The sequence below is a fragment of the Podarcis melisellensis genome, assembly GCF_964234715.1.
Source record: "Podarcis melisellensis genome assembly, chromosome: 4".
Classification (NCBI taxonomy): domain Eukaryota; kingdom Metazoa; phylum Chordata; class Lepidosauria; order Squamata; family Lacertidae; genus Podarcis; species Podarcis melisellensis.
The window spans coordinates 21267235-21277302 of record NC_138531.1 but is presented as its reverse complement, the minus strand read 5'-3'; positions in this window follow the sequence as shown (position 1 = coordinate 21277302).

Below are 10068 nucleotides of genomic sequence, written 5' to 3'. Positions count from 1 at the left end.
ATCCATTACCCTCCATCCCAACTCTCTGTGTAGCCCCGGGCACTGGCAACCCATGCTACGCTACTGCAGGTGTGAATCCATTTCTTAAGTTTCAGTTACAAGAGCCTCTGCCTAATTAGAAAGGGAACCTCCAGGGCTTGACCTGGGCACTCAAAGGCGAAAACGAACAATATAGGATTTCATCAGGAGCTACCAGGAAATGCTCTGATTGGAGTTGAAACAGAATGTTTGCCCTAAATATTTCGCAGGGACAAATCGTATTGAAAGCTGGATTGTGTATGACCACCCTGATAGCATTATGATCACGAATCATCATATACAGGAACCTAGAGGGGCCTGTATTAGATCCCAACATTTCTGACTGTTATTACCCTTCTCAACCCAGCTTTAATGTAGAGACTGTAAATATTCTATTTTGTAATTGACCATAACACACTTACAAACAAAATCTCTGGTATGAGATACGAAGGCAGTCCTGTTTAGGGAAGTTTTTAATGTTTGGTGTTTTATCGTGCTTTTAATATTCTGTTGGGAGATGCCCAGAGTGGCTGGGGAAACCCAGCCTGATGGGTGGGGTATAAGTAATAATAATAATAATAATAATAATAATAATAATAATAATAATAATAATTCAAGATGAATAGGCTGGTCAGCTTTTACTCCGCTAACAACAAATTTACATCAACACTGCAAATCTATATTGGTTTTCTAATATCTTAACTGTCATGGCTTCCCCCAAAGAATCCTGGGAATTGTTGTTGTTTGGGGTGCATGCTGGGAATCCTCTCACAGAATTACATTTCCCACGGTTCCCTAGGGTAGGGCTGCCATACGTCTGGGTTTTCCTAGACATTACTGGGATTTCCAAGGCGGAAGTGACATTTGTCCTGGATGTTCGGCAAGTAAACCCAAAAATCATGGTTTTTTGCTCTTTGCATAAAAAAAAGCCCAATAACTTTCTGGGGTCTTCCTAAAAAAAATCTCGGGATGTCCTGGTTTTTACTTTTTGAAATATGGCAGACCTATCCTAGGGAGAGGGAATGATTGATAAAGGGGCTGAAGTCCATGGTGGCACCTGACCTAAAGGATCTGAATATTAAAAAGTTTGTCGGGAACACACTTCCACAAAATGATAGAAGAAGAAGAGGTAAAAAGGAGACTGGTGGTGGTAACTCCCTCCTGACCCTCCTCTGTGGCACTACTTCTAGAATGGTTAGTGAGACAATACGAGAAGTTAATGTCCTTCAAGGAGTTGGACATTTGCCATCAAACCAGCTATTAACAGAGCACCTCAAGATTTTCTCAGGAAAGCAATGGGAAATAAATAACCTTGTCCCTTTGTACTTGTGTACTTGTCCTTGAACACGTTTGCTCACTTGTTTACGTTGCCCCCAAAATTGATTTCGGTGACAATTTTAACGGAAACAACTTTGCTCGACGTTACTCCTAAAGATAGTCCGTCTGTCCTAAGAGAACTCCTAAATATAGACTGGCTGTTTTCTGTGCCCTTATTTTGTCTGAACAGAACTGCCCATCCCTTGTTTGCCTTTGGCACTCTCATCTCCCAGCAGTGCTCTTAGACGTGGATTTTCCCAAGCGACAAAGGCCTGTTCACATCCATATAGTCACAAATATTTGTTTCACGTAGTCCGACAATTAGATTGACGTAGCTTTGCCTAAACAAAAACAGGCAATTTTAAAACAAAGGGCAGGTCGTAGCTGGATCAGAAAGGATCAGGATGAGATCAACCACATGTTTGTTTGCATAGGAAGGAACTTCTCAAGAACAAAAGGTAAATCCTATATATTGAGTAAGGCAGACGGGAAGATTGGTGCATACGGCTGCCAGCCAGCCAGCACATTCCTGGTCAACCAATCAAACTAAGGCTATTAAGTATTGACGTGGTACAAGAAGGACACTGACAAACTGGAACGTGTCCAGAGGAGGGCAACCAAAATGGTCAAAGGCCTGGAAACGATGCCCTATGAGGAACGGCTAAGGGAGCTGGGCATGTTTAGCCTGGAGAAGAGGAGGTTAAGGGGTGATATGATAGCCGTGTTCAAATATATAAAAGGATGTCACATAGAGGAGGGAGAAAGGTTGTTTTCTGCTGCTCCAGAGAAGCGGACACGGAGCAATGGACCCAAACTACAAGAAAGAAGATTCCACCTAAACATTAGGAAGAACTTCCTGACAGTAAGAGCTGTTCGACAGTGGAATTTGCTGCCAAGGAGTGTGGTGGAGTCTCCTTCTTTGGAGGTCTTTAAGCAGAGGCTTGACAACCATATGTCAGGAGTGCTCTGATGGTGTTTCCTGCTTGGCAGGGGGTTGGACTCGATGGCCCTTGTGGTCTCTTCCAACTCTATGATTCTATGATTCTACTTCAGGTTAAGAACAGTTTCAGGTTAAGAACAGACCTCCAGAACAAATTAAGTTCCCCTTGAGCTCCACTATGCTCTCCCTTTCTTTCTGCCCATGGCAGCCCTTCCCTCTGCCTGCCCCCCAGACCCAGTGCCGCATGGGGCTGGGTCTCACCGGCAAGGGCAGCCTCTCCTCATCCTCACTCATAGCAGCAGCTATGAGTTGCCCAAAGGAAGAGTCCAGCAGCGGTGGCCATGGAAAGGTAATGAATTGCTCCCTCACGGCGGCCACTGCCTCCATCACCATTGCTTGGGACAATCTCAGGCTCTTCCTTCCCTGAGCTCAGAGGTAACATCACTGGTAAGGGAAATAGAGACATTCCAGGGTCGGATCACAAACTGGATGGCCTTCATAATTCCAGGACTGTCCCTGAAAATTTGGGGCACTTGGGAGAGTATGGTATTGCAGAAAGTCTTTTACATTTATTTATTTTTTCCAAGTGGGTTTGTTGTGTCAGAGCGCTTTCATGCACTTTACATTGCACAACCCTAATTTTCGACTAGATAGATAGATAAACTTTATTTGCATTAGCCAATGGCCATAGCAACATAAAACAAGCAATATATACAATTAAAAAGACAACAATGGATAAAAAGGACAATCAAATGATCAAGACTATCGTTCAGATAGTGGCCCTTAATCTCACTGCACCCTCGATAAACCTAGCAACCTTTGCTGTTGTCTGATCATTTTGATCTGATAAGAGAAAAAACAATGTGGCCGTAGATGGGCGGCCTGGGATAGTGAGTAGGAGTGGGGTGATGATCTCATTCCTCAGGTCTTTATGAATGGGGCAGGACAGGAGAACATGAGCCACTGTTTCCAGATTGCCATCTCCACAGGGGCAGAGTCATTTCTCAGTTGGAATCTTTTGGTATCTGCCCTCAAGTGTGGTGTAGTGGTTAGGAGCGGTAGTCTCGTAATCTGGGGAACCGGGTTCGTGTCTCCGCTCCTCCACATGCAGCTGCTGGGTGACCTTGGGCCAGTCACACTTCTCTGAAGTCTCTCAGCCCCACTCACCCCACAGAGTGTTTGTTGTGGGGGAGGAAGGGAAAGGAGAATGTTAGCAGCTTTGAGACTCCTTAAGGGGAGTGAAAGGCAGGATATCATATCCAAACTCTTCTTCAAGTACGGCAGAGGGCATCACATCCAATCTGGCGAGTGTGAAGGCACATCTGTATTTTGGGATAGTTAATTTATACAAATATGGTGCCAGGGAATCCAACTGAGGTGGGGGGAAGGCATACCAAGGACAGAGTTTCTTTATAATGGTCAGATTGTTCTGTTGCTCTAAGTCCTTCAGACGCTGTACAATTAGCCATTTTGCTTTAATAAAGCCCATCATGAGAAGCTGATGTGGGTGGAGTCCGCAGGAGATGAATTTTTGGTACACAGTTTTGCACCACGCACTTTTATGGGGGTCTTGTGTCACTAAGGGCAGTAAACTGGGAGGATTTTCAACTATGTGACTGAATCCCTCCTGCAAAATAGGGAGGGTCTGGCACAGACCCTGTTGTGGCTCTGCTCCCTGAGTCCCAAGAAAGACAGGAGGCCGGTGTGGTGGGAGTGTAAAAAGGTGAGAATCTTCTGGGAACTGATATATAATGAATTAAAAAAAAATGTTGAAAGATACATTTGTTAAAAAACCAGAAGCTTTTTTGTTAGGAATGGTTAGAAATGAAATAAATGGAAAGGACCATAAATTATTTTTATATGCAGTGTCAGCAGCAAGAATACTACTGGCCCAAAAATGGAAGCAGGAAGAATTACCGTCGATAGAAGAATGGAGAATGAAATTAATGGACTACGCAGAATTAGATAAATTAACAGGAAGGATCCGAAACCGACGAGATCACAAGTTTACCAAGGACTGGAGCAAATTTGTGGACTATATGAAAAGCATTTGTGGTACGCAAATAACGTTTGTGGGTTTACAGGAAGCTTTGTGAAGAAATAATATTAGAAACACTGTAAAAAAGGGAATAAGGGAATATGTTTATTTAAAATAAAAGGCAATGTTAAATTTAGAATTGCGGATAGAAGATTAGAAAACGGAAGATTCCCGGATGAGCTGAAGGAAGTCAAAATTACGTATCTGTGATAATATTGAAAATGTATGTTTAAATCTTGTATTGGAAATTGAATAAAAATATTTTTAAAAAAGAAAGAAAGACAGGAGGCCGGTATTTCGAAAACAAAGAGTTGGTGTGTCATGACAGGCTGGGGGACGGGAATGAAGTTTGCCTCCTGGCAAATCCTGGCCTGTCATCACGTCGAGTGAGACGAGAACTGTCGGGAAACAATGGCATTTATCAAAGTACAGTAAGGGCTTCATATCCAATCCATCTTCTGGTGAAAAAGCACTCGCGTTCTCACCGTGTTCCTGCCAGCCGCTGAGCTTGTCCGCCCTGATTTATGAGCGGTTTCGCCCTGTAAAAATAAATGCCTGTAATTTCAGGGCTTGTGAATGACCCCCAAAGATGATAATCTCGGGCTTCTCTCATAGATTGCAAGCTGCAGCGATACAGCCCCAAAGTACAATGACAGGAATTAAGCTAGTAAAGAACAGAGCCTTTTATTTCCCCAGAGATACACATGGGAATAGCATGGGAAGCGCAGTGACGTTCTCCGTGATGTATTTATAACTGCTGGGAGTCCCACCCTCATCTGCATTGTTTGAAGCGCTGTTACTCTTTTACGATTCAAAAACCCACCTTAAGTACATCCTAAAATCGGTCAGTGGGTGTGAATTACCAGCTTGGGGATCTATGAAAATAAAGTCCCACCCTCATTTGTGCAAATTTCTTTGGGCTAATGGGTTTAGATTTTTAGAGGACTGGGCATATGTGATATGCGAAGTACAGTGGTACCTCAGGTTACGTACGCTTCAGGTTACAGACTCCGCTAATCCAGAAACAGTGCTTCAGGTTAAGAACTTTGCTTCAGGATAAGAACAGAAATTGGGCTCCGGCGGCGCGGCGGCAGCAGGAGGCCCCATTAACTAAAGTGGTGCTTCAGGTTAAGAACAGTTTCAGGTTAAGAACAGACCTCAAGAATGAATTAAGTACTTAACCTGAGGTACCACTGTATTAGGGATCAATCCTGTACAAAAGAAGGTGGAGTAAAGCAAGCCTGGCGTAAAGGAAGCCGGATCCAACCTCCATTTGTTTGGCAGAGGGGAAACAAGCCTTAAAAACAGTATTTAAGTCAGGGGGTCAGCAAACTTTTCCAGCAGGGGCTGGTCCACTGTCCCAAAGACCTTGTGGGGGGCCGGACTATACAGTGGTAACCTCGGGTTAAGAACTTAATTTGTTCTGGAGGTCTGTTCTTAACCCGAAACTGTTCTTAACCTGAAGACCACTTTAGCTAATGGGGCCTCCTGCTGCTGCCGCGCCGCCACCGTGTGATTTCTGTTCTCATCCTGAAGCAAAGTTCTTAACCCAAGGTAATATTTCTGGGTTAGCGGAGTCTGTAACCTGAAGCATATGTAACCTGAAGCGTATGTAACCCGAGGTACCACTGTATTTTTTTTTGGGGGGGGGGATGAACAAATTCCTATGCCCCACAAATAACCCAGAGATGCATTTTAAATAAAAGGACACATTCTACTCATGTGTCTACCAGCTCCATTTGGTACGCAGGCTGAGACCCTACCTGCCTACACATTGTCTTGCCAAGGTGGTGCAAGCTCTGATTCCCGGGCCATCTGTGGGCTGGATTTAGAAGGCAGTTGGGCCAGATCCGGCCCTCAGGTTGGATGAATTTACCTACTCATGATTTAAGTTGTATAACCCATTACATTGGGTTGCCAGGTCATGTAACTGAGTTTAGGATCCAGCCTAATTAGGCCCCTCCTCAGGTCCTATTCACTCAATGCCCCCTTTTCAGGACTTATGCCGGTTTAAGATTTGCTGAGTCCAGCTTAGCCAGATGGAGGAGACATACCAGTGCAATACATATGTGACTGAGCCAAGTTTGAGGGAGTTAAGCCAATTATCCCAGTTGCACTGGGAACCTCCTGCTGGATCAGCTGGAGGTTTGCTAGATCCTCACCCCATCTGTTTGGGCTGATCCTGCTACAGGGTAGTTCGTTTGATGTGTGTCTTGAGCAGCATATTAACAACCATTTTTCAGTTGCATATGGGGGAAAGTTCTGAAAATGTACTGTATAGAAGAGCTACGGCATAATTGTCAAACCACTTATTCTCTTTTACTTTATTTATTTAAAGTATTTATAGCGGACACCCTCCGTACTAAGAACGCTGGGTGGAGAAATCATATAGGATAGAAGTACTGTTTCTGGGAGACGGGGGCGGGCATGTGTGGGGGACTCTCTGGTCCTGAATGGGGTAACTGTGCCCTTAAAGGACCAGATGCACAGCCTGGGAGTCATTTTGGACTCACAGCTGTCCATGGAGGCGCAGGTCAAATCTGTGTTCAGGGCAGCTGTTTACCAGCTCCATCTGGTACGCAGGCTGAGACCCTACCTGCCTGCGCATTGTCTTGCCAAGGTGGTGCATGCTCTGGTTATCTCCCACTTGGACTATTGCAATGCACTCAATGTGGGGCCAGTGGCGTAAGAAGTGGGGTGCAGTTGGTGTGGGCCGCCCCGGGTGTCATCCCTGAAGGGGGTGACAAAATGGCTATGGGCTATGTGATGTGGTGGCTCAGGCACCTGCAGGCTCCACGATGTACGACACTTCTGAAGGGCACACACAACACTCCACTGCTGCGTGGGGCTACCTTTGAAGGTGACTTGTAAACTACAAGGTGGCTGCCAGACTGGTGACTGGGAGCGCACACCCACCAAAGTTTCTCTGATGAAAATAAGGATGTCACTCTGGATGGCTTTCAACATACATAAAACATTTAAGTTTTTTTAAAAAAACTTCCCTATACAGTGGTACCTCGGGTTAAGTGCTTAATTCGTTCCGGAGGTCCATTCTTAACCTGAAACTGTTCTTAACCTGAAGCACCACTTTAGCTAATGGGGCCTCCTGCTGCCGCTGCACCGCTGGAGCACGATTTCTGTTCTCATCCTGAAACAAAGTTCTTAACCTGAGGTACTATTTCTAGGTTAGCAGAGTCTGTAACTTGAAGCATCTGTAACCTGAAGTGTATGTAACCCGAGGTACCACTGTACAGAGCTGCCTTCAGAGGGCTCGAGGGTTGGGTAACTCCATACCTGCCAACATTTCTCCAATGAAAATAGGGACATCCTACCATACTTTTCGACAGTTCTAAGGAAAAGCGGGACATTCTGGGATCAAATCAGAAAGTGGGACGGCTTCTGTAAATTGAGGAAAATAGGGACACTGGGAGGGTCTGGCTGGGAGCGATCCAGGGAGCGATGTTTCCAAACACAATTCAAAAGTTGGTACTAACCTTTAAAATCATAAATAGCTTTAACACTGTAAAAGAAGCAGGAGGCATTTCTCAGCCTTGCATAGCCCCCATCCACTGAGATCCAGCTCTGATGGCCTTTTGGCGGTTCCCTCCTTGCAAGAAGTGAGGTTATAGGGAACCAGGCAGAGGGCCTTCTCGGTAGTGGCACCCACCCTGTGGAACGCCCTCCCACCAGATGTCAAGGAAAGAAACAACTATCTGACTTTTAGAAGACATCTGAAGGCAGCCCTGCTTAGGGAAGCTTTTAATGTTTGATATTTTATCATGTTTTTAATGTTCTTTTGGGAGCCACCCAGAGTGGCTGGGGAAACCATTCAGATGGGCATCATCATCATCATCATCATCATCATCGTTACAGTGGGTCCTCTGGATACGAACTTAATTTGTCCTGGGGGTCCCTACTTACCCCAAAAAGTCCATGTTCCGACGTGCCGCTTCTGTTATGCGCATGGTGCGATAGAGCGCTTTTGCGCATGCGCGTATGGCGGAACCTGGAAGTATAAACTTCTGGGTTTGCTGCATTTGTAACTTGAAATCATGTTACCCGAAGGTAGCGTAACCCAAGGTACCACTGTATTTAAAAGCAGTGTCCATTGACAATAAATGAAATTAACAAATGTCACCAGACACAGCAGATCAGCTGAAAATCACAGTCAGACGTTTTGAAGTTATGAGCTGCCTGGATCGGAGTCCAGCCTGACACACAAGAGAGCCCAAAATGTTGCGTGTGAGTGAAGATGCTGAGAGGGTAAGAAACCCCCGCTGTGCGAGAGGAGCTCACAATGGCTCTTCCCCATGTCAGCGTCCTCCCTCAAAGGTCCTGGAACAATGCAAGCATTGGGAAGAGCAGCAGACTTTGGGGGAGCTGGGGCCTGCTGCAGCCGCCCTGCAGTGGGTCATATGACATGCATGATAGGTCCATTGGCATGGCTTTAATTTGCTGGGTCAGGCGTGCTCATTTATCCCTTCTCTGAATTATGTCCTGCTTCCCAGTCACTCTCTCAAAAGGAAAAGGAGGGACGGCAGATTAGAGCAGTGCCTCTCTGAATGCCCTGGCTTCTTCCAGAACCCATGACTTTCTTCTTCTACTTCTGTTGCCCTTAGCCAGTCTATTCCTCATCATCTCTGAGTAAGAGTCAGTCAGCTACGACCCTTAATGGCTAGTTGGCTGATGGTCTGTTTGATTAAAAGCCATTTATGCAGGATTATTATTACTATTAAAGGTAAAGGTAAAGGGACCCCTGACCATTAGGTCCAGTTGTGGCCGACTCTGGGGTTGCGGCGCTCATCTCGCTTTATTGGCCAAGGGAGCCAGCGTACAGCTTCCGGGTCATGTGGCCAGCATGACTAAGCCGCTTCTGGTGAACCAGAGCAGCACACGGAAACACCGTTTACCTTCCCACCAGAGAGGTACCTATTTATCTACTTGCACTTTGACGTGCTTTCGAACTGCTAGGTTGGCAGGAGCAGGGACCGAGCAACGGGAGCTCACCCCGTCGCGGGGATTCAAACCACCAACCTTCTGATCGGCAAGTCCTAGGCTCTGTGGTTTAACCCACAGCGCCACCCGTGTCCCTTTATTATTATTATTATTATTATTATTATTATTATTATTATTATTATTATTCTTAGCTCCTTTCTACAGGGTCTCTTTATTGATTATTGAAATGGTTTTTATTAAAATACAATACTACTGTGGCCCGTGTTTTGTTAGCCCCAAAACTGAAAACGAGCAAGGTCCCAACTAATGAAGAATGGCAACTTAAGTTGACAGAATATGCACAGCTCGAGGAATAAGAGAACAAGAAGAACATACGTTTAAAGAAGATTGGAAAACGTTTATTGAATATATGAGAAATAATTGTGTACAGCTGAAAACATTGGCAGCATTAAGATAAATTCAACAGTGTAAACAAGTTTTGATGGATGCAATAATGGAATACTGAATGGTATAGTTTCTGTAAAATATGCAGGGATTTATGATCTGTAAATTGGACCATGGAAAGAGAAGAAGGAAAGTCATTGATATCTTAAGGATGTAAAATGAGTATTTTAAATTGTAAAAATTTAATAAAAATTATATATATATTTAAAAATAAATAAAATACATTGCTTTGTATTTATGCTTAGTCTTTTTGGCTCTTTTTTGTATGTCACTTAAAGATATTTCTTGCAGTAAGCAATTAATAAATGAAGTTATTAATAATAAAAATAATAATAGACACTGCATTGGATGACAC